Source organism: Cheilinus undulatus, linkage group 18 (genome assembly GCF_018320785.1).
Source record: "Cheilinus undulatus linkage group 18, ASM1832078v1, whole genome shotgun sequence".
NCBI lineage: Eukaryota > Metazoa > Chordata > Actinopteri > Labriformes > Labridae > Cheilinus > Cheilinus undulatus.
The window spans coordinates 29,162,031-29,186,672 of record NC_054882.1 but is presented as its reverse complement, the minus strand read 5'-3'; the positions used below and the strand labels follow the sequence as shown (position 1 = coordinate 29,186,672).

General features: G+C 39.5%; 1 protein-coding gene across 1 annotated transcript in view; it reads left to right on the top strand.

Annotated features, from left to right (window-relative positions):
• Positions 1-4,849: 4,849 nt before the first annotated feature.
• Positions 4,850-24,642, top strand: part of dlgap2a (discs, large (Drosophila) homolog-associated protein 2a) — a 141,507-nt gene continuing 121,714 nt past the window's right edge. Inside the window, exon 1 of the mRNA XM_041812843.1 lies at positions 4,850-4,882. The gene's annotated coding sequence lies outside the window, so the exon portion shown is untranslated. The remainder of the gene's footprint in view (positions 4,883-24,642) is intronic.

Here is a 24,642-nt window from a genome sequence, read left to right as displayed (position 1 = left end):
AATTGCAAATTAGATTAAACTGCAATATGACCTGCTCCAATTTACTAATTGCATGTGTTGCAATGTTTCTTTAACTTAATATGTGTCAAAATACCACTTTAATAGATCGATTTTTTGCAGCAGCAGAGATTTTATGTACATTATGCAAACATTCAAGTGTCAGTTTTTTTTATAATGGTTTACTAAAATCCTCCTTTTTTGTGTTTTATGTATGTATTTCTCCATCAAATTGAGTGACATAACAATGATAATGCACCCAGCATTACTTCACGAAAGTTATAACCCAGCTGCGATCTGCTGGTAGCCAGATTCACCTCCCCCACCCCAGCCGCCTCCTTTATAACTTAAAGCTTGTTGCACCCCCCCCCATATTTAGATTCATGCTACTAAGGAGTAACTGCTTCACGTGGTCTTATTTATGGAATTATTTATAGCTTGAATTTGTCAAAAAATACATAAGATCAACCTAAGAATAATTGCATAATAAATTGCAATCGCAATACTTGGGGAAAAAATCTTAAATGATGATTTTTGCAAATTGTTCAGCCCTAGTTATAACACATGGTACTAGTGTCAATAAAAAGGGTAAAAGTGTGAGAATTTAGAGGCAATCATGGGTTATAACTAGGTAATAAAACAAAGCAAAAAAAGAGATGTAATATTGTGGTAACAAAGAGGTCATTACATACATTAGTAATAACATGTAACAACCATGTAATACATCTCGGTAATTGATGAGTAACGACGTGTTAAAGAGGAAAAACATAAATAGGTAATATCATAAAATAAATATATTATACACTATTATACTATTGTCATAAACAGGCAATACATAGATAATAACATGCAATAACTACATGAAAAACCATGGTGACAGATGTAGTGGGGAATTATTGTAAAGAGACATTGCAAAGGTAATAACATGTAATAAGCAGGTAATAAAACATGGCTATGAATGAAATAATTGGGTAGTAGTGTGATATTATAGAGGCAATACATAGCTAAGTATGTAGTTTTTGGCCTCATTTAAGATATGGACCCAAATAGGCATCAAAATCTGCTCCTTTATCCTGAAAAACGAAGCATACGAAGTTTAACCAACTACAAAACCCTTTAAGCTGCTTCACATGTCCTCTAGGAAAGCTAATGAGAAGCACCCAAGAACAGTTCCCACACAGTAAAAAGAGCCTGACCAAGATCAATACAGGCCCACACAGGGATGTTAAGAAGCACACTAAATTGAAACAGGCAGAACAAACTAATACAGCCGATTGCTTTGACTCTGTGGAGCTGTACTGTAGGGAGAAGGAAGTTTAAAAAAAATTCCTAATTAAACCAGTAAATTCTCTTCAGGCCTCAGCTGTCCACCAGTGCACTACTGGCCATATGGTTTGTGTGTGGATCGACCACACAGACAACAAGCAAAGCCAACAGAGACAAAACTCTAAATAAAGTCACAATGCAATTTCTTCTGCAAATTTGACAGTAAGAGCTGCATTTCCTCAGAGGAATTGTCTTTTTACAGTCTTAAGTGTTATCAGATTCTCTGTTTATAGAGCTTACAGTACACTTTGATAGCAATAATAAGACTATTCTTTATAATTCAAACTTCTGTATAATTAAAGAGAATTATTCAGGAAACAGGCGAGGTGTGCTGAAGGAGCATTGAAAGTTAAGCAGGAGGGCTTCAGTGCCCCGGCCAGAACCAGCAGACAGTTCAATCATGAGAGGACGCTCCAGCTCAGACACTTTACAACCTGCCCGGTCTGACAGCGACAACGAACATTTAAAGAGCTCTTTCATTCATCAGCTGCTCTGCCAAGCTGTCCTCGCTGCACCCTGCCCATGAGCAAGGTCACCCGAGGAGGGGAGTGAGAAATGGTAGCACTTTAATGTGTGGACGATTTATGGGCATGTTTTGTTGTGTTTCTGTCCCCGTGAATGTGGAGAAATGCCCCATAAAAAAAAAAAAAAGACATCACTAACTGTTTTTCACCACAAGTCATGACTCTAAGCTGGACGCTAATCTAATCAAGGTCTTCATTAGCCGTGATAAGATGAAGAAGGGCCTCTTTTGAAAAATAAAAACATAACTAGACACGGCCTCTTTTGTCCATCAAGAAAGACAGAAGCACCGACACACCACAGCTGGTCTGAGGTTGTCAGTGGAAACTAAAGCCTGGGGACATGATGCTCATTATTCTTTTCATTATGCCAGGTGTCTCTGAAAAACAAACCCATTTCACTTTCTTCTTTCATACACCTTGGTTCTTTTGGGCCATGGGATAAATACTGACATCATCTTCAAAGCCCTATTTTTTAATTTAGATTTGGAGGTTTACAAAAAATAGGGTCTGATTGCAGCTATAGCAACTTATAAATCAGGTTTTATACAACCCATTTTCCTGGATAATGGTGGCATTGAGTTAAATGTAAGGAAAGTCAAAATGTGAGGATTTTTAAATCCTCCAAAATTAATTGAAAATATCACAAAGACAACGCATGCAAGTTATCACACTGAAACTAAAAAAGAAAAGTTTTGATGGATGCTGGCTGTCCTGTCTTTTGTCTTGACTTGTAATTTATGAAACATAGAGTATAATAAGGGAAACCTTGATGTGCTGAACAGCTGAAATCTCTCATTAAACAAGGATGGCAAGCCATTTCATTTTCAGAGGTGAAGAAATTGGCACCCATAACGATCACAAACAGATGCTGAACATCCGTCATGACAAAGCTTTCAGTGCTGTTCTTTGCTCTTTATTATACTATAGCTACATCAAAACTATTGGCTACACTAGTGGCAGCCATTGCTATCAGCTTCCATTACAGCTAAACCCCACCCATAGCTATCGCCTCCTAAAATGACACTGATGGTCTGAACCATTTCCAGGTATGTCCTTTGCAAGATGGATTTTCCTAATGACAGACATGGAATCTGGCCAATCCATATGCTCTGTAGTATTCTACTTCTCTTAGCAACTTCCTGCTCTCACAGTGATGGGAAATTAAGATGCTATTGCTCCTTTTAATAACTCATTTTAGTTAAAAGAAACATGCAGATGGCTCAGTGGATAAGTCAAAAGTAATCTGAACCTTCTTACTTGTCGTATGGTAAAAGTTCTTTTTCCAAGGCAAAGCTAAAGTCCTTACCTAACACAAGGTATTTTCTTCCCAAACAAAATCAAGTTTTGTCCAAACTAGAGCTGTCAAAAGGTTAAAAATGTTAATCCAGATTAATCTCAGGATTTCTTTAGTTAATCATGCTTAACTGCACCCTTTTTATTCTTAAAATTCCACTGTTTTGCTTTTAAAAATGTCCTTTTATCGTTTTGGGTTCTTCTAAATGATGTATTTGGAAATAGACTTTATTTAATAGGTAGATGAAAGGTTATAACATTAATTTAACCACGAGAAAAGGAACTTGTTGTGGATTGAAAAGGAAGAGAGAGCAGTAAAAAGGTAAATGCTCGATAACACAAGGTTCAGATGACTTCTGGCTTGTCCAATGAGCTGTGTGAGCAATAATGCATGCAGTTAATCCTGTTTTTTTTTTTTAAATTGCACCTTAATTGTGGATCGTAGTTAATCGATTATTGGGATTAATCTTGACAGCCCTAATCCAAACATAATGTAAAGAACTCTTGGATATGACAGCACAAGTTCTAAAGTAAAAGCATTGAAAGTGTGTTGACCAAATCTGTAAATGCTGTCACATTAACCACTGATTATTGGACTTCAGTCAGTCATTTTGTACATGCTCTCTTTGTACATGAACATTTCCTGAGAGGGGCAGTGTTGGGGCGGAGTCAGAAAGCTCGTTAACATTTAAAGGCACAGACACAGAAAGAGCTCATTCTGAGCAGGGCCGAAACAGACCAAGTAAACTTGTCTTAAAGGGGTAATATATGTGACCTTAAGCAATGAGTCTTAAAGTCAAGATCATAAAATACATCTCGTAGCATTAATTTGATTCCCAAATCAAGAATCCAGTAGGAATCTCTGCTCATTATCAATATGGGCTCAACAAATCTCTTTGACATGGGAATAAATACATTTTAAACATGTAATTAATTTTGTGTTCAATCACTTTTAACTTCAGAAATTATGCAGTTAATTACAATGACAAATATCAGTGGTTTGACAGCCTGAGTTTTAACATCTGAAATGTTGCCTTCGTGCTTTTTCAATTAATTATGGGTGTTTTTGACTTGTGCAAACAATCACATACATTTTACATGATGTTCCAACTTATGAGGAAATGGGGCAGTATAAAAATGCATGATGTATGTGAGGCCTGAAATACCTTTGATCATCCCTGCTGCAAATGATGGATAGTGTGTGATCATAGATCAATGCATTCTTTTCTCTCATTTAAATTTGGAGTCTCTTCCAGGTTTGCCTGTTCATATTTTTGGCACGCAGCGTCTATTGCACATGGCAGTGATGAATTGGAGCAATATAATTTCTCATTTTCTTTTGTTTTTTTCTTTCCTTTGACGCCTGTCTCTGCATCATTGTGTCTCTTTATGCAGCCGCATGTGGCTGATGGTCATATTATGCATGGTGGCTGGGTTTCTATTATGTTGCACATGGGCACCGCTCTGCAACGACACTAGGAGCTAAAAGAAAACCTTTGTTGTTCATGTTATTTGTTCAGGTTCATTGTATTTATTTATTTCTGACTGCGAAAGAGCCCTGCTGAAGCCTTTACAACAGTTGGTCGCATTTCTATATTGAGTCTGATGACGCTGATATTTGTTCTCATACACTCATGCACAAACATAGACCTTTCACATATGTGTTCCCTCTATTAATCTCCTGTTGTCTCTCTTTGGTCCTTGTTTAGAATCACAGTGCACACTGTGTGGTGAACCAGAAGGTGAGTGGGCCTCGCCATTCTTCGATAGCTCTTGTCATCGTCATCTCTCGGCTTGTCGTTCGGGGAGGGTGGGAGGTGGAGCGGGGGCGACGCTGTGCTGCAGACGCACTGTTTTTGAGTCTTCATCACAGCGACGCAATGAAGAGGGCCAGGATCTAGTTTCCATATGTGCATAAAGGTAGCATCCTCCTGATTTTGATTCTATTAAATTCACATTTTTAACATTTGTCAACAGCCCTTTAAAGAGTCAGAGATTGGGGTCGGTCAACAAATGTAACCCCAGGAGGCATCCATCTTTATGCACTTCAGTTTGCTTTTACTGATTTGATTGACAGCATGAAAGCTGAAGGACACATCTTGAAAGTGCTGACTAATCACTCTTCCATCTGCTTCATGTCTCAGTGAATGTCGCCATTTTTGTACACATGATTTCAGAAGTGTCCATGCACTAGTGTATGTATTTGAGTAGCTGAAAGCTTCTTAGCACTCTAGCTTGCCTCTATATTTAGTGCCACTCATGCAACTGAAACTGCCTCATTTTCCATTTCCAGTGCACATCATTCCCGTTAGTCTCCGTCCATTTCATTCCTGAAACTTTCTCCATGCATGGATTACTTTCAAGGGGCTTGTTATACCTTTTCGGTCTCCTCTGCTGTAGCTTGTCAATACTGCTGAAATGACTTCTCTGTTGTCTGTCACATGGGAGCATGTAGTAACTGACAATCTTACAAAAAGGAAGTGACCAGAAATTATCTGTGAACACAATGAGAGCTGGCAGGTTTTGGGAGCATTTAGCAGGGAGACGAGCCATAAACATGCTTGGGTGACAGGCTCGGTGACAGATATGACATTTCCCTCTGGACTTAACCTTGTCCAGGAATCAGCCATGTGCCTCTCTGCCCAATAAGCATCATTCTATGTCTCAAAAATCAATGCTGCTCTCTCTGCTTTGCTTGATTGGATTAAGACGTAATCAAATCGAGCGCGATAACTGTGTGCTGCTGACCTTCCCCGCTGAGACAGGCAAAGAGAGGGGGGAGGACAGGCCTAAAGGGAAGGGCAGGGGATGTGTGCTCATGTTGATGGCATATGTGAGTGTACAGTACTGTATTTCTGAAGCAGGATGGGAGGGAACTCCCGAGGCACCAGCCAATGTTGCTCCGTGTTGCACAGGGCGTCGGGGCCACAGAGCCACAGGCAGAGGCACACTGTTGAAGCTCCTGAGGGAGACCAGCCCTGGAAAGTGTGTTTGTTTGTGTGTTAGCTGTAGCGTGTTTAGAGTCCAGTATTAAATGAGATGATGGAAGACAGAGTAAGAGTTTCTGTGTCCTTGGGCTCTGTTTTAAATCTCATCATTTTTTGAATTCTGCTCATATTATGTTAGATTATAGTCAAAATATCTATATATCTTAATTTAAGCTACATTCACCAGCAAATATCTTATTTCAAGATACAAGACAAGAAAATAAGGCTGGAATTTCTTGTAATGATTTTCTGATCAAGGCTGCCCGTAAGGGTGGGATATAGGGGAGAGTTTCCTGGGGCCCATGGAGGTCAGCAAAATCATGGTCCATTGTGAAGTTAATCTGTGTTAATAGGATGTTAGAAAATATCAATACACTACAATATTGCAATATTTTGGGGCAGAAAAGTATTAAAAATGGGCAGAAAATGGTGAAAAGTGGTAGAAATTGGCAGCTTATGTATTGAAAATGAGTTAAAAAAAATAGCAAAAACATGTTAAAAGTTGTGCAAATGGGCACGAGTGGCAAAATTGGTTTAAAACAGGAAAAATGGGTCGAATGTGGAAAAAAATGTGGGAAATTTGGTTAAAATTGGTTTTAAAAAAGCTGCACAAATAAGCCATTTAAAACATCAGAACACAATAATACCTTGGCACACTTTTCAGTTCAAAAATATGGTGACCAGGATGCTGACACTAGTGCCACTGATCCAACGACCATTGATACCATCCAGGGCCGTTTCTGGGCATAGGCGATATAGGCGGTTGCCTAGGGTGCCGTCATGAGCCCTGAACATTTTTAATAGGGCCACCAATGTATCAGATCATCCACTTCTGCACTCCTCTAACCTCTGCGCTCCTCATTCGTTAAACGGTACAGCCTCTCCTCGCCACTCTCTCTCTCTCTGCATGCGTGCCCCCGGCATACGCACAGCGGGAACCCAGCAAGATGTTTAGAGAAAAAAAAAGTAAAGTTTTCTTTTTTCCTCGTTCACACAGCGCTGAACGGACAGGATGTTGAGATAGAGCGGACAGCTACCTGCCCATTCCCCCTGATTTCCTGATCATCAACACCTGCCTGTACAGTGTGTCATCCCTCTCTCCCACATGCACCCACAACATGCGTGTCCAATTCCTCCTCAAGTCTGACCATCCACGTAAAACACGGAATGACAGAAGCTGCATTCAGTTTGAGAAATTATAATAATGTGGTCACTTAAGCACGGCGTTGACATATGGTTTTTCATTGTTCTAGTCAAAAAATTGTAAGTTCGCCAGGGGCACCAAAATGACTAGAAACGCCCCTGAAATCATCACTATGTCACAAAAGAGGAGGGTCTATTCACTGGGTTGTTCAGGGGCTCAGGCAATTCTTTCGATAGGCTTGGGCCTGACATTTTCATACTGATTTTTGTCCAAAACCCATTTTTTTCTTTAAAGATTATAATTTGTAGCTTCCAGTCATAGGACCAGTGTGGAGGCCTGGGGCCATATTCATTAGGCTTCTGAAGTTCAAAGAGTGATGAAACTCAAAGGAAATTCATAAAATCATGGCTTTTTCAACAAAAAAGAAAAACAAAGTTGTTTTGAAGTTGGATTTTTCTAAAGTAATTAGCAATAGTAGTGCCATTAGCCTCCAGAGATTTCTGTGAGCATTACCCCTTCAAACAGGATTTGCTTGGGGAAGCGGGGCTATATAGTGCCACAGACGGGTGTAGTTGCTCCGTGTAATTTAATAAATTCAAGGTTAAGATGATGGCTTGATTGAACGCTATATTGAAAACTTTTGAAGTGTTTCATTTTTCACACAGAAAGCCTGTGTTTGGCACTATTTTGCAACGTGAGCTTTAGCTACCGGCTACATACTCTTTCGCTTCAGCCTTTCTGATCAGCTGCTTGGGTGTGCAGGCTTCGTAACAGGAAACAAGAGGTAACTAAGCTGAAACAACATGAAAATAGAGGGAGAGAAACTGGGGGGGGGGGGTAGCTTACCTGGTAGAAGAGGTGTTGAAACCATGAGCCCATGTCCATGCAGCCTGCATCACTCCCCATCCAGAGTTCCCTGCATCACTAAACCAGGTATTTTACAGACTTTTTCAGCGTTCTAAAATAAATTGGAAAAACCAACCCCCAGCTGAAGAGCTGAATGGAACTTTGTCATCCACGTAAGTTTATGGCTGTTGCTTAATTCTTATAATAGCTTAGAATTAAACAAGCTACAGTCAGCACAATATGTGTGCCTTAATAAAACACAGAGTCAAGTGGAACATGAAAGTGGACAACTTAGCTGAAATTACCAGTTTAAGCTTGTTCTGTGTTTTTTTTTTTCTGACCAAGCCCAGAGACCCAAACAGCCAATCAGATCTGCTGAGGCGGAAGAGCGCCAGAAGCCAAAGCTCATGTTGCTAAATAGTGCCTAACAAGGAAGTTCTCCGGGTAAAAATGAAATACTTCAAAAACTTAACGGGCTATATAGCCACCATTTATACATACTTAAAATCTCGCTAAATTGACACTATATAGCCTAGCTGTCCTATTTAAAGGGGCTATGCTCAATAAAGTCACTGGAGGCTACTGCTGCTACTACTGCCAAATACCTCATATAATACAACTTGAAAATACCTAAATATTCCTTTAACTACTGTAGGTTGAGCTGCAGCAGGTGGAGTCTCATTTATAAGCATGACATATGAAAAACTGGTCTTTCGCCACTTCCAATGCAAAGTACAGTGCTTAACAAATTTATTAGACCACCTGTCATATTTGTCTCAAAGACCATCCAGCATCATGAAGTGCTTTAATGCGGAGTCCTTCATTTTCAGTGAGCTCTCCACGTTTTACCATTTTGAACAGGAATGAGGGATTTCAAACTGAATTTGAGCCGGCTCACTGGGCTTCTCTGAGAAGTCAGAAATTAATCAAGCATAACATTCAACCACTAAAACTAATATTTCTGTTCAGGAATGCAAGTTAACAACTATAATTTGACATTAATCAAGAAAAAATAATGTGCTTTACTATTTTTTCAGTTTTTTTGTAAATCAGTAAATTTGAAAATTCATGGATAACAACAATAATTATATTTTAGCATTAAAAATATCATTTTGGTTAAAGAGCTTCTACATATTGGTGTTTTAACCATTGCAGAAACATAAAAAATGATTTTGGTAATTACCAATGCTGTTAATTTAGGGCAGCTGTGGCATAAACCTTACTTTGGTTAGGGTTAGGGTGGTCTAATAAATTTGTTAAGTACTGTATGTGATCTATAAAAAAAAACAAGCCTGACAGGACTATGTACCTGTAAGCAAACTCTGACCCATGCATATGAACGTTTTGGAGGAAGAGGGTAACAGGGAGGTGGTATATTGAAGCCAGTTTTGATGCACCTGAAACAATTCATTTTACCAAATACAGAATTATACTCCACTAAGTCATCATTAGCAGACAGTTAAATTTTTTTTGTATTGCTTGTGAGCCATGTTTTACTCCCTCGTATAAAAAATGTATTAATATGTATCCCTAAAAAAATGTATGTTTCATTATCAAAGTCTTACTCAACCTTGCAAGCAGGTTTGGGCCCGGTTAAAAAGTGACAGGACCAATCAGCGACGAGGGGCAGTACTTTCAGGCACGGCAGAGTCGTGACATAAACAAGCAGGAGCAAGAGGCCAGCGTGAATGCTGCTGAAGTGCCAGTTTTATCAGAACTTGACAACATTTCTTCATTAAAAGAAGAACAAAGAAGAGCAGTGAGTTGTTTTCTTTTCAAAAACAACAACAGTCGAGTACTTCCATGTCTATAGTTGCCATGTTTCGCATTATTTCTCCGTAGCTCTGCACGCACAGCTCGATAGCTGCTACATCACATGTTTTGTTGCTCTGATTGGCCAAAGCCTCTGCCTGTTCTCAGGCGTTTCCTATTGAAGCTTTCCCAGATGGATGTTTGAAACAAATCCATCTGGTGTGTCAGGTTAAGTCTGACCTTCATTTGCCCTGATCAGAAGTGCTCAGACCTCGCCATCATTTGATGCAGAAATCCAAACAACAAAAAGCATGACAAAATTGCTGATCATAGTGCCAGTATTAATAATAAAGTATAATATTTCTCTTGTTAAAAAAAGGTAATCTATGATAAACTTCACTAAGCTGCAAGTTGAAGGGACAAAACAGGTTCCACTTTGCCCTCTTGTCTCAGAGCATGTCTTTATCACCTTCGTGTGTTTAATCCTATCACTGAGCGAAGTGTGTAAATGAAGCCTGGGCTGCTCTCATGCAATCATAATATATCCTCATCATCAGTCATAGTTCAGGCTGAGCTCACCAGAATGAATAAGCATAAATAAATAAACGCCCTCGTACATTGATCAAACTTTTATTTATTAATATCCTAAAGTGATCAATCAAAACCCTCTTTAATAACATCCTATAGTGGAGGAGACATCTGACATTAAGTAAATTAATCAGTGTGGGCCCGTAAACAAATAAAAACAGCAGGGAAACTGACACATAATCATGAATAGTGGAGTTTTTGGCACTGTTAAAAGGGTGTGTGTCGCAGCACAACGTGGCATCAGTCTGTTTTTTTTTTTTTTTCTTCTTTTTTTTGGGGGGGGGGTAGTTTTTTGTGACCTGTCCTGTAACTATGGAAGCTTGTTTCCGCCACTTAGAAAAGAAAATGCGGAAGTTGGGCAATTTAAAAAAAGAGAACCCTTAGTCATAATTACAAGATAAAAAGTCAAAATTCTAAGATAAAAAGTCATAATTATGAGAAGATAAAGTCAATTTCAAGATTAATCAAAAATTGCCTTACTTTCACATTTTTTCTTTTTATTTGGCAGAAATGGGCTTCCATACACAACAGTGAATGTTTTGTACCGTCCTTTCATTTACAAGCACCTAAGTTTCGGTGTCAGAAAGTTCATTTTCTTCAACTTCCTTCTGCTTGGCGTCATGGTTCACCATCAAAAACTTTTGATCTGCCAGCTCAATTATACACATTTTCATTGAATGTAGACATGTAATGGGCGGAACAGGAGGCCAAGCTAAAGTTTATACAGTTTTATAAATCTGAATTGTTTTTGGCGTACGCCATTTCCGAGGTTTGGGCGCCCGTACACTTTTAGTCTGAATTCTATAGACTGTTTTATAAATGGAACACAGGCATTTTATTCTCTCTTTATTGAAAACAATACATGTTTATGTCACCTATCAACCACAGAAAAATGGTGATATTAATGTTGACTGTATGTGTCACATTTGTCTCTTACACAGCATCTGGGAACCTTTTTTAATTGTTAAACTGGGAAAAGTCCCAGCAAGCACTTAGCATTCGTACTGTTTGTCTCCCAGTATATTCACAATAGAGGACAATTGTTTTTTTTTAAAGCTGCCAGCAGGATAAAAATCTGCAAAATAATGAAAAATTCATGTATTTTCAGTGTGTTCAATCATGAAACTGTGTTGGAAGTGAAGGGCAAGAAATTCTTCATCATTAAAGTGTAAGTGAGTGCTAATTAGCACCATGAATGGGTAGTTTAATTAGTAAAACATTGGTAAATACTCATTATCCATAAATCGTTGTTTAGTATTGAGATATCATTTATAAACTGAGCTAAAAATGAATTCCTAATACTTTATCAAAACATCGTGGCGTAAACCTAATCAGTGCATTAGTTTATCAAAATTAATGAACACATTAAAAAAAAAACTTATTTGAAATTTTAGTTAACTCTTCTACTTTAAAGTAGATTATTTTTAGAACTTTATTAAAATGGCATATCAGATTGCCACCTTTATCTAGAATGACTTAAGATACTCTGCTTTTGTCTCCTTATTTGTGTTTTCTCTGAGAATCGTAAGAGGAGAGTTGAATCTATTTATGAGGGCAAACAAGGTTTTACTGCCGGCAGGTGATTGTCATCCTGGAAGAGAGACAAACACAAAGCGTGTGATGGTGTGAGGGAGAGAAGGATTGAGACTGAAGTGAAAACATGCACATTTGCACATCTTGTCTCCTTGTCTCTGTGTAGAGTGTTGAGCCAGAGGCGACGTGTCCTGATGGGATCCTCGTGTCTGTTTATACATATGCATTACATCAGATCACAAACCCAGAGGAAACATACAAACACTACGGCAAAAATATGGGACAATATTCAGTGGTTGCAGTATAAAATGGGAATTGAATATTTTTTAATCTTTATTTTAAGGGACGTATTATGTCTTTTAAAATATTTACTCTTTTATTGTGATGTTCACAAGCATGACCATACCTATTACTGAGATGTAAACCTAAAATAACTTCCTGTGGCAAATGCAAAGGTATTACAATGCCAAGAGGACCACTTGGACCTCCGATAACATTTATTGATTGTGTGTATGAATTGGGGATAAAATCAATGCTCTTGTTTTCAAGGCCTCGGAAGCTAAACACAAGTTGAAGGAAAAAAAATATTCAGCCTAGAAAAGAGTAGATTCCCAAAATTCATGTAGGCCTATGTCCTGCATAATACAGACAACCATCTTTTCTTTAAGCTTTTATATGAGTTCCCAACATTTTGATAAAGGTTGATCAGGTCCTGTATGCCCCAAGTCTGCTTATTGATGCTGCTGATGCTATGTCATTATGTTATACATGCACTCTGCATTGCAGAGATGGTAAATACAGAGTCTCATTCGTCATGTAAAAAAATCATCTCTCAAACAACAGCACAAGATACATGTTTGTAATTGTAGTAATCATGTAGAATAAAAGGTAATATTAAAGAGATGAGATTAAACTCTTACACATGATTTGGCCTGGGTAGACTCGTTTTACTGTGTTTCTGTTGAACTGAGGTGCTTGTACAGTTTACAGATGTTTTACTCTGATATTGATTTTACAAATCAGGCTTGGTCATTACAACTGCTTTTTTGACTTTTAATGTCAAAGTAAAACCAATTTCTATAAAGTAATGCTATTTAAATGAAAACATGTCATGTGACATAAGTAACTGCATAAATGTTAACCCCCTTCAAGCCAGCATGAAATACAGTAGATGCAACCTTGATTCTGTGCGAATAGCTCTCATCAGGCTTGCACATCTGTACACTGAAATTTTACCCCACTATTCTTTGCGAAACTGCTCAAGCTCTGTCAGGTTGCATGGGGATCAGACTTGAACGACCCTTTCAAGTCCAGCTGCTTATTTTCTACTGTGTTAAGGTGTGGGCTTTGACCCAGCTGCTCCCGAACATTGACCTTATTTTCTCTTGTAGTTCTCTTGCAGACTGAATAAGACTGTCCCGATTTTCCTACATTTTGCTGCACTCTTTTTACCCCCTTCATTTACAAGCCTTCCAGGGTCAGCTGCTGAGAAGCATTCCCCCACAGCATGATGCTGCCACCATAGTGTGTCATAGTGGGATAGCATGTTTCTGGTGATGTGCAATGTTTGATGGTCACCAAACAACTTGTCTGATGGCAAAAAAAACTCAATTTTGGTCTCATTGGCAAAAGAACTTTCTTCCACATGACTATGGAGTATCTCACATGCCATTTGGCGAAAGCTTTTCGAGATCACTTTGTTTAATATGCAGGCTTTACAAATAGCTAAAATGCTTGAGGCACAGCTGCTCAGTAAAAATGCTATTTCACTCTGGATACTTTTCTGTACTAACTTACATCCCAGAAAGCAAAAAATATTGCTTTATGTCAGTGATGCAGTTTTAATCATATATATTATAGATTTTTCATAAATATGATGCATATAAATATAAATCAGACACACATTTAAATAGACTTTTCACACTGCTACAAGTAATTAACTTTTTAAGCTATTAACAATTTTTATTCCAAAAATATGGTGCATCCCGTTTTGATTTTTTTTCCACAGATGCACTGATTACTGCTCTCCTCGGTTGCAATAGACCATTCCCTAAATTTGCAATGATACAAGACAGCATAGCTCCAAAGAGAGTTGAGTACTAACTGTCCAAACAAGATGCCGCTGTGATCATACTGTGAAAATGACACACTTTTATTCAACACAGATAGAAAAAAAATGAGACGGCATTACTCAGCTGTGTGTTGCTACAGAGGGAAGAATCAGAGGTTTGAATAATAGCTATTACAGCACAAGAACAGGGAGGACACTTTCATAGACCAAAGGGCGGCATACAAAATAAACATTACTGAAAAGTCGAAGCTCACCTTGACAGGAACTCCATGTCTTTAAGCCCCTAAAACTAAAATTGTAAGGCTGAGTCACGCCCAGAGAATACTTACTACCTCTAATGAAAATTCAAAGAGGTTCAGTCGCCGTCTGACATATGCTGTCAGTCTCATTGTGTTTGACTCATGCAGGGATAAGGAAACCACAGCGTTTTTTGCGGCTAAATAAGAGCCCCGTCCTTCAACTGCTGCACAGACGGTTTACTCACCGACAGCAGGCGTAGTGTGAGGGACTATTTCATCATTAAGTGAACCTTCACCAGGACCCTGAACTTCACTGTGAGGGAGAGTGAGAAAGAAAGAAAGCAGCTGAGAGAGGGAGAGAGGTTAGGGGGAGGTGAAAAAGTGTGGGAAGTAATGAGGGAAAGAATAAAGTGACATAAAAAAGCTAAAGGTGAGAGGGCAAAGGAGTCTCATGGAAGTCACTTTTTTATGCTTTTGTATTAAAGGATAATGTTCACTGGCTTATTCAGGGGAAAGGATTTGTTCCTTTTTGTGCCACCCACAAGGCTTGTCAAGGTGGTCAGTGTTTGGCAAAACTAGGACTAACGCCACTGGAGGCGAGAGAGTCATTTCCATTTCAAATAAACCTGTGCATGAGTAAAGTACACAAGTGGAAGTGAAAGAAGAAAAACAGCAAACATCACAAGCAGCAAGGAGGCAGCATTTTTGAAGTGAAGCTTAAATTAATTTCATGCTTAATGAAATGATAGAAATATCCTTTATTTCATAGATTGTAGGAAATATGATAAAGTACTTTTGAAAGTGTACAGAAAAATGACCTAGATAGGGCTCACAAGAAACATAGAAGAGACTGCTGCTGAAAATTATTCAGACCAGTGGTTCTCAGCTGGTGGGTCAGGACCCAAAAGTGGGTTGTGGAGTCTTTTTTTGGCCAACAAAAAAAAAAAAAAAACAGTTTTAGAATATCACTGCAGAAACTGCAGAGTTGAAACTCGGTCCGCTGCCCTTTCAAAGCTAGGGGCAGGGAGTTTCCCATCATGCCCTAGGACAGAGTGCTAAGATGTATTTTATATGTTGCCTGTTACGCAGTGATCACTGCTGGGATTCCTTTGCTCATGTTACTGGTGAATTGTTGTTGTTTTTGATGTTAGACACTTCTGCCCTATGAATGAAGTTATCCACTGAGTTACCAACTTCCTGTCTGGACCCTAGGTTGGGAACCACTGGTCTACAGGAAGGGGTAGTGTGCTGGCTTTCATGGAAAGAGTGGTATTTGTCTCTTAGCTGAATCCTTACCAGAAAACACCTGACTTTGTCATGGAGAGAGTACGTTTCTGAAAATACAAATAAGTGTTCATCTAAAGGAGTCTCTTGAGCCACATGTGGCTCTTTTTTGATGATTTGTGGCTCCTTTGTGCCTTAATTTGAAATATTATTCCCTGTGAAAACCTTAAAAAGGGAAACTTTGACTTCAGAAATTATGCATTGGAAGTCCCACACTTACACAATCGGCTTTAACTGTCAGACCTAATCGTCAACCTGTATTTTATTCATTGCCCTTATTCACAGTTTTGCCCATTTTTACCTTTTTTTGCCAATTTGATCAATTTTTGCCACTTTTAGCCCATTTTTGCCTTATGTATTACATTTTTGCTGCTTTTTGCCCATGTTAGTCACTTTTCACTGATTTTTTGCTTCATTTTTCCCGCTTTTAAGTCACTCTGCACTTTTTGCCACTTTGTCTCCCCATGTAGCCAGTTTTTAGCCTTTTTTTAGCCATTTTAAGCCTATTTTGCCCCTTTTCATCCTTCCTTTTTTCCCTATTTGCCATTTCCTGCCACTTTTCACCCATTTAAGTTGCCCTTTCTCATTAACTGCCACTTTTTGCTAATTTTTCCCAACTTTTTGCTCATTTTAGTCACTTCTCACTTATGTTTTTCTACGTTTTTTCCTGTTTTTGACTATTTTTGCCTACTTTTTTGTCTCTGCTTAACCATTTGTGACACTTTCTACCCTTTCTTTTGCCACTTTTCTCCCCATGTTGCCGCTTTTGGCCAGTTTTAGCCATTCAAGCCTATTTTTGCCCCCTTGCATCAATTTTTGCTATTTTGGCCATTTTTTGCCACCTAAAACTTATTACTATTGCCACTTTAACCCTTTTTTTTTTACCACTTTTCACAACTTAGATTTCAACAGTTTGGCTCTTTGGTTGAGCTGGGACTCTTCGGGTTGAGTAACACTGATCTAAAGTAATACTGGTTAGTGTTAAGAGTCAATTTTAACTGAGTCAAATCAACACTCTGTGGTATGAAGCCATAAAGACACTGTAAAAGTGTTATCTCTGATGGTGTTAGGCTACACAGATTTTACTGTGATGCTTCTTTGATTTGTGACATTTTGTACTGTATGAGGATCAATAGTTTTCAGTTTTCATGATGATAGTTTTCATCAAATAATCCCAGCTGATCGAAAAATAACAGAAATTGAGGGATAAATTGTTGGACCTGAGAACCACTGGTTTAGACTAGCTTACTTTAAAGCTAAGAGATAAAACAACACAAGCTTCTCTGTACATCACCCATGCTGAGAGCTAGCGCTGCTAATGTTAGCAGTGCAGCTTATGAGTCATGCTGTACTGTAAACACATCACATCTGATTATTTATGTTTCCTGATAATTCCCAGTTCTTGGATTAATGTCATGACTCACTGTGTCTTGGTCAATCCAGTAACAGAAGAAGGATATCAGCAATAAGTCTGTTTTACTCAAGGATTGTGCCTTTAGGGGAGGTTATCATCTCACTACTTCCTGTGAGATATGGTGGATTAATTTGGATATTTTTATATCTATCAGCAAAGAAACTGCCAGAACAACTCTTTCTGTGAGATCGGTTTATTTTGGTTTGGCATTTTAGAAATCAAAAATGATTGATTCATTAATTATAAAACAAACAGTGTATTGTTACTCTATCAAAGCATAAGCGCAGTTGTTAACTAGAGGAAACAAGAGGAATTATATCCAAGGGATAATTGGACACATTGTTGAACAGTTTCTGGATTTAAAAAAATGAATAAAACATTAATTTGTTGCAAGAAACAAAATGAAATGTTTCAGGCTTGACACAGCATTAATATTACTATCATTTCTCATGTCCAAGCACATAATTCAACTGAGTGATTCTCCGTTCATATCACTGTGGTCACTTTATGTAAGAGAAGGTGCACAAGGTCACGTCAGGGTCCTGCTCACGCTGTCAGGGGACCATTCCACTATAAAAATCCGCTTACTATGCATTATTCTGCTTGTCACACAGCTTTTCACTCAAGAAATCAATAAGTTGACACAAATATTGATTTTGAAGTTATTCAGTTGATTTTTTTTATTTGAAAAACCTTTATTAGACTTAGGAAAAGACAGAAAGATATCACAACAAAATGCAGTTGTGTTCACTCTTAAAGAGAGAAAGCTGTATATTAAACTGAACATTTCTACTGTTGAAACTGCCCTGTCACAAACATGTAGTGTTTGTTTCCTTTGCCATCTTCAGTTTGTAGTCATTTTAATCTGCTAGCTTACCTGTGTCATCTCCACCTGTTCACATCGAGCTGCGGGCATGTAATAAAAGAAAAATTTGCATATTTGGCCACAAAAGCCTCTAAACGTTTCCTATCACCTTGGCTGTCTTGGGTCAGAGGGACTAACCATTGAAAAGGTGCCGGGGGAACCAACGTAACGGTAGTGTTTCCAGTCAGACGCACATGGACAGATCTCCTTGCACGACCAAGAACAGAGAGAGACTGTTGTGAGGGGAAACACAACTCAACCAGTGAGTGCCCCTGCTTGTGTCTATCCCTCACAAGTGCAGCCTGTTTAATGCCACAGCATAGCGGCCCTCCTGTCCCATATAAAGCCCGGCACACTTGGGATTCTCCTGGCTATCCAGATTAGCCACTCCAGCTCTTACCTTTGAGTTGTCAGACTACTAAAAAGGCACTGTGCAATCTCAATTTCACTGATTTTTTGCCATTTAAACTGTGCAAATCAGAATTTTAGCCCTCATTGCCTATAGGAGCTAGGTGTGCCTGGCTGGTGCGTTTTTATTTACGTGTCAGAATTCAGTCCTTATTCTCCAACAGACCAAATTCTGTCTGCTTATTTGATGCCTCTTCTTTCATTTTGCTGCCAAACACAGAACACACACAGTACAGTCAGTCAGGGTATTATGATAGTGAATTTAAGTTATTTTTTACTGAAGCATTCCCAAAAATGAATATTTCTGAAAGACTTTATTGTCATTGTTGTTGATACAATGAATTTTTTTCTGGAACTCAGAGTCCAGCAGCAATAAAATTGGAATAAAATAGAATAAGGATAATAAAATAGAATAAAATGGCAACAACATGCAATAACATTCTGCATGAGAAACAAAATCATTGCACCGTTATTTTTCTAACTTATGTTAACTTGTGTTCTGTGTGCTTGACATCAAATAAAGGTAGACTGTAAACATTTATTTACTTATTCCTTCTGCTGGGATCCATGGATATATTCTAATTCATACATAATGGACCCTTGACCATCTGCCTCAATATCTGTGGGCTGCATTGTCAAAGGCACTCATAGTAATGTATATTTGCTTGTGTGTGTGTGTCCATGTTCCTGCATGTATTATCCAGGTTTGCATCAGAACAGGCATGCACAAGGGCAGCACCAAAGAAGACTAAATGCAATTAGTTTCCAGTCAGAATCAAGCACCACAGTTGTGTAATAACCTTTGTATGATGTTTTTCATATTGCCTCTATACCACGTCAACCCAGACCCTTCTGAGTGAATCTTCTGGGAACCAGGCTCTGACTTATTTTAAAGGTCAATGTACTGAAGTGTGCAGCAAGCTTAATGGATCGATACTTTCTAGTTTTATACTTCCATACTTAAACTCTGGGCCGCTAGCTGCCCTTTATCAATGCTGTAAATGGCTGTCTCTCAGAAATGCACCGCTATACACAAGCATTGTATGTATTCAACGCTCCTCCAGTCTTTTCTTCAGGAAGGTGGGGAGCATCTTGGAGTTATGGGTAATATCATTACTCCCTAATGCATATTCCCTCTGAGCCCAGAAACACTGCTCTGTATTAAATTGAGCAGCATGGATTTTTAATTTCCAGTAACCCATTTACATTGTATGTTGGCTAGACAAGTAGGATGCAAGCCAGACCACTGGCCAAGGTCAGTGTCGATGTAGAGGTGTGGGAGGAGTACTAATGCTGTGGATTATACAACACACAGACGCAACAGTAAAAAAAAAATAAAATAAATAAAAAACTCTGTTCCTGCAGATATTTGCCTTAACGGTCAGCTGATGAAAAAGATAAAAAAAGGAACAATCTGTGAATGTCAAGCTTATTGGTATTCTGTAAGAGGACTAAATTTTTAGATCCAGCTCAACATGGCAGTACAAGTGATTTAACTGAGTGTATGTGAACACAGTGAATACAGATAATCAACTAGAGCAGGACTACATTTTTGAGATGCCACTCTATTTGATAATTTATACATACTTAATCACATTTATGGCCTTTCAACACCTTTGTGTACATTTTAATGAGATGATAAAGGGACTTAATACAATGTTTTTGCCAGTCGGTAAATAAAACTGGCAGAGCAGGCTGTGATGGGGCATCAGCAGTGACATTCGCTGTGTCATTTTCATACAAACATCCTGCATCTTTGGTCTTTGAGTTAAAGATGTGTTGCTTCTAAGTTTTAGAGCGTAACCGCTCTGTAATAATCAAAAATAATTCACTGGTAGGATTTTCTGCCTTACTGCTAAGATGGTGTCTTTCTCCTTCTCTCTAGCTGGATTGCCCAGCATCCCACAGTCCTGTCTCTCTCCTGTCTGCACATTTCTCTTATTCACTCAGCTCAGAGATGGGGACTCAAGTCGCACTTGGGTTGCACATATCAGTGACTTGAGACTTGACTTGGACTTGCCACTCAAAGACTTCAGACTTGACTTGAACTTGCCACTCAAAGGCTTCAGACTTGACTTGGACTTGCCACTCAGAGACTTCAGACTTGACTTGAACTTGCCACTCAAAGGCTTCAGACTTGACTTGGACTTGCCACTCTAAGACTTGAGACTTGACTCGAACTTGCCCCTCAGAGACTTCAGACTTGACTTGAACTTGCCACTCAAAGCCTTCAGACTTGACCTGGACTTGCCTTTCAAAGACTTCAGACTTGACTTGGACTTGCCACTCAAAGACTTGAGACTTGACTTGGACTTGCAAAAAATGACTGCATCTCTGACTCAGCTACCTGCTCCAGCCGTTACTCCCTCCATGCCCCCTCCTCCCAAGGCACTCACCAACGAGCGACGATCCGACCAACAAGATTTTGGTCAGATTTTGGAGTGTTTCTGTGGGAGTTGTGTCCATTCATTCTGTAGAGCATTTATGATGCTCTACAGAATGGTCCAAAGATGCTCGATGAGGTTAAGATCAGGGTTCTGTGCGGATCAGTCAAGTTCTTCCACACCCATCTCATCCAACCATGTTTTTACAGTCGACTTTAAGGGGTGACTGTGGCTCAGTTGGTAGATTTTGTTGTCTTGCAGTCGGAAGATTGTGGGTTCAGTTTCCATCTCCTGCATTAGATGTGTCCTTGGGCAAGACACTTAACTCCAGTTTGCTCCCACTGCTTCATTTGTGATAAAATGAGTATGGATGCGTTTGAAAGTGATTAGCTAATACTGACGGCCAATTCTCCTTAGCAGACTCTGCCATCAGTGTGTAAATGAGGAGTGAATGGTGTGAATGGTTAGTTGTGTAAAAGTGCTTTAAGTAATCTGGTAAGAAAATAATCATTTATTGTCCTTGCTTTGTGCACTGGGGCGCTGTCGTGGTGGAACAGAAAAGGCCTTCCCCAAACTGTTGCCACAAAGTTGGAAGCATAGCATTGTCCAAAGTGTCTTGGTGTACTGACACATTAAGATTGGCCTTCACTGGAGATAAGGGGCCTAGCTTAAACCCTGAGAAACAGCCCCTTACTGTTATCCCTCTTCCACCAAACTTCACAGTTGGCACAATGCTGTCAGGCAGGAGATATTCTCCTGGCATCCGCCAAAACCAGACTTACTCATCTGACAGCCAGACAGATAGGCATGATTCGTCACCCCACAGAACACATTTACACTGCTCCACAGTCCAGTGTCGGTGGGCTTTACACAACTCTGTCTGATGCTTGTCATTGGACTTGGTGATATGAGACGTAAATGCAAGCTGCTCAGCCATGGAAACACATTCCATGAAGCTCCTGCCGCACAGTTTTGTGCTTACATTAATGTCAGTGGAAGTTCAGAACTCTTCAGCTATGGAATCAGCAGCGTTAGGAACTTTTACCCACCTTGCTTCTTACCAGTCATTGACCCTGCTCTGTGATTTTAAACGGTCTTCCGCTGAGTTGCTGTTGTTCCTAAACGCTTCCACTTTCTAATATCACTTACAGTCTATTGTTGAATATCCAGCGGGGATGATATTTCTCGAACCACCTTATTGCACAGTAGGACGCTTTAAGTCACTGAGCGTAACAACTTATTTTGTATCACAGATGTTTGCATGGCTAGGTGTTTGATTTTATACACCTGTGGCAACAGGCCTGATTGAAACACCTAAATTCAATAATCAACAGGTGTGGCCAAATACTTTTGTACACCAACAGGCCAGTTTCAATAGAAGAGTTTCACAGCTAAAGTAAATTCTGCTGTCAGAGAGACAGAGGATGAATTTTTATTTGGTCGAAGCAGCATGCTCTGACATCACCAATCACTTTAAATGTGAATTTTTCAGCTTCCTTTGAAAAGTCGAGTACAGAAAGGTCTTCCATAGCTTTGACTGCAGTTTCAGTGTTGTGGCGCCATTTGTTATCGATGCTCATGTTAGGTTACTCAGAGACCTTTTGCCTTCATTTTGACAAGTCCTGTTTCTTGGGCTTCAGTTTTACCATCCTCTGCCAACAGATCTGGCTGTGCTCCATACACAGTCCTGTACACAGCCAGCCTGAGGACCAATAGAGAAACACTGGATAGCAGCAGCTCTCCCAGCTCTGGGAGCAACACACAACATTCAAACGGTTTAGTGTTTGAGAAAACAGCAAAGCATTAGCTTTATGTCACTTACAGCCATCTGAGAGTAAGAGACGGGGTGAGTGGAGGAGAGTGAGAAATAAATATAACATCTGAGAGTGCCTGCAGCTGTCCAGTGGAGTGGGATTAAGAAAACATGCTATTTAAACAGTGAGCATTTTTTCCCTTCACTAGGCGGTGAGGAAAAGTGCAGCAGGCGGTCAATCTTTTGAGCTTATCATCAAGTAACCGAAGTTGCTCTCTCAGCTTTCTTGACCTCACATTCTCTTTTGAGCAGCAGGTGCACACACAAAAAAGCACAAAAGACGCCACTTATTGCCACTTTAACACACTTTCTGTTACCGTCTTTGATATTTTTAAAGCCTTGGGTACATATGGATGAAATTTTAATAGCTCAGGGAGACACTTCTGGCTTAGTACGTGACAAAAATTCTTATCAGGCTGGCATAATGAAGGCGGCTGTGAGGAGAAAGTTGTTGCAGAACGTTGGCACTGCCTTGCATATTACATGCCATCTAATCTAGGTCCAATGTGACTGCTAGCATGACAAATACGTGGGGACGTCTCTGCTCTGGAGATTGAAACGGAACAAGTTTCTCTCTTCTTCACACTCGGCTGCCATCGATCTTGTGTGCCTCTGAGTCACCAGAAACGCCAAAAATCGGTGGCTGGAGTAATGAGGAAGTAAAAGATACAGACGGGTTAGAAGAGAGACCCTCAGCAGGAGTGAAATCAGAGAAAGTGTCTGTCTGGCTGTTCAACTCTAGCATGATTCTGCTCCTACAGTGTGACAGGAGAAACCCCAGCACTCCCAATCAGACAGTAGGAGACCGGACTCAGACTGAGTCTCCCAGGTGAGCAGCTGTCCAGGTTCGGCTGTAATGGCTGCAGGGGAGCACACACTGTGCAGCTTTGCTCAGAGAATCCTGGGATAGCGAGAGAAAATGTTGACATCACTCCAGGCAAAAGACTGATGAGCAGCCGAAACACGGAGGAAAGTTTGCACCAACTCAGAGGGGATTTTCTTGGATGTGTTTTTTTCTGGGAATGCTCCAGATTGTGAGTCACACAGCCAGAGCTTGTCGGCATTTTTCTCTCACAGTGAGATGACTCACAGATGGATATTTCTCCAAATATTTGTATCTTTATCACCAATAAGCATCAAGATCTAAGGCTGAATGTAGCCAATAAAATGAGTATGATTTTTTTTTTTTAATACATGGCTGCCTCTACCTGAGTTGTAGCTTATATGGCGGTAACTCCACAACTGACCTCAGCATGCAGATAGTCTCATTACTAGCAAAGCTCTAAGGCAGTGGTATAAATTGGCTGCAGAATGTGTCTACGCTCCAGGACTGAGACAGACAGTTCAACTGTAATTTCATAATGGGGATATGATGTCATATTGTCATATTTTAACTCTTATTTTCAGAATGATAGGAGCAGATACGGCCTGTGTTCACAGAGGAAAAAGGAGGAAGACATAACCTTGATGAAATCTGATCCAAAAAGGAAAATGTCAACAATTTGATTTGATTTAGGGAAAGATAAAAGTAAAAAGTAATTTATTTTTATTTATTTTGTGTGTTTTTATGTACTGGAAAGAGCTGATTTGTTTTCAAGAGGCATGACTGAAAGTTTGAGAAGCACGACTTGAATGAATATGGCCAGATTGATTGGTTTCTTAATAGATTTTGATGTGATTTTACAAAAAAGATGATGCACAAGACATGCTTTTTATTCCATTTTTCTATGTCTGTATCTGTGTCCAATAACACTTTATAACAGCTACACACTTAAAGTGATGTGACTTTCAGTGATAGTCAGTCAGAGAGACCATCACGTTCTTGGTCACCTCTCTTAGTAAGGCCCTTCTCTGCCAAATGCTCAGTTTGGCCAGGTGACCAGCTCTTGGAAGAGTCCTAATTGTGCCAAACTCCTTCCACTGGAGAATTATAAAGGCCACTCTGCTCTTGGGAGCTTTCAGTGCAGTAGAAATGTTTTAGCCTTCTCCAGCCTCTGAGCTCTGCAGGCATCTCTTTGGCCTCATGGCTTGGTTTTTGCTCTGGTGTGCACTGTCAGCTGTGAGGCCTTCTGTAGAGAGGTGTGTTTAGAAATATCACAGCAAAGATCTAGAGAAATGGGAGGAAGCTGAGCTTAATTTCAAGTGTCATAATACTTTTGCCAGTGGGATTTTTC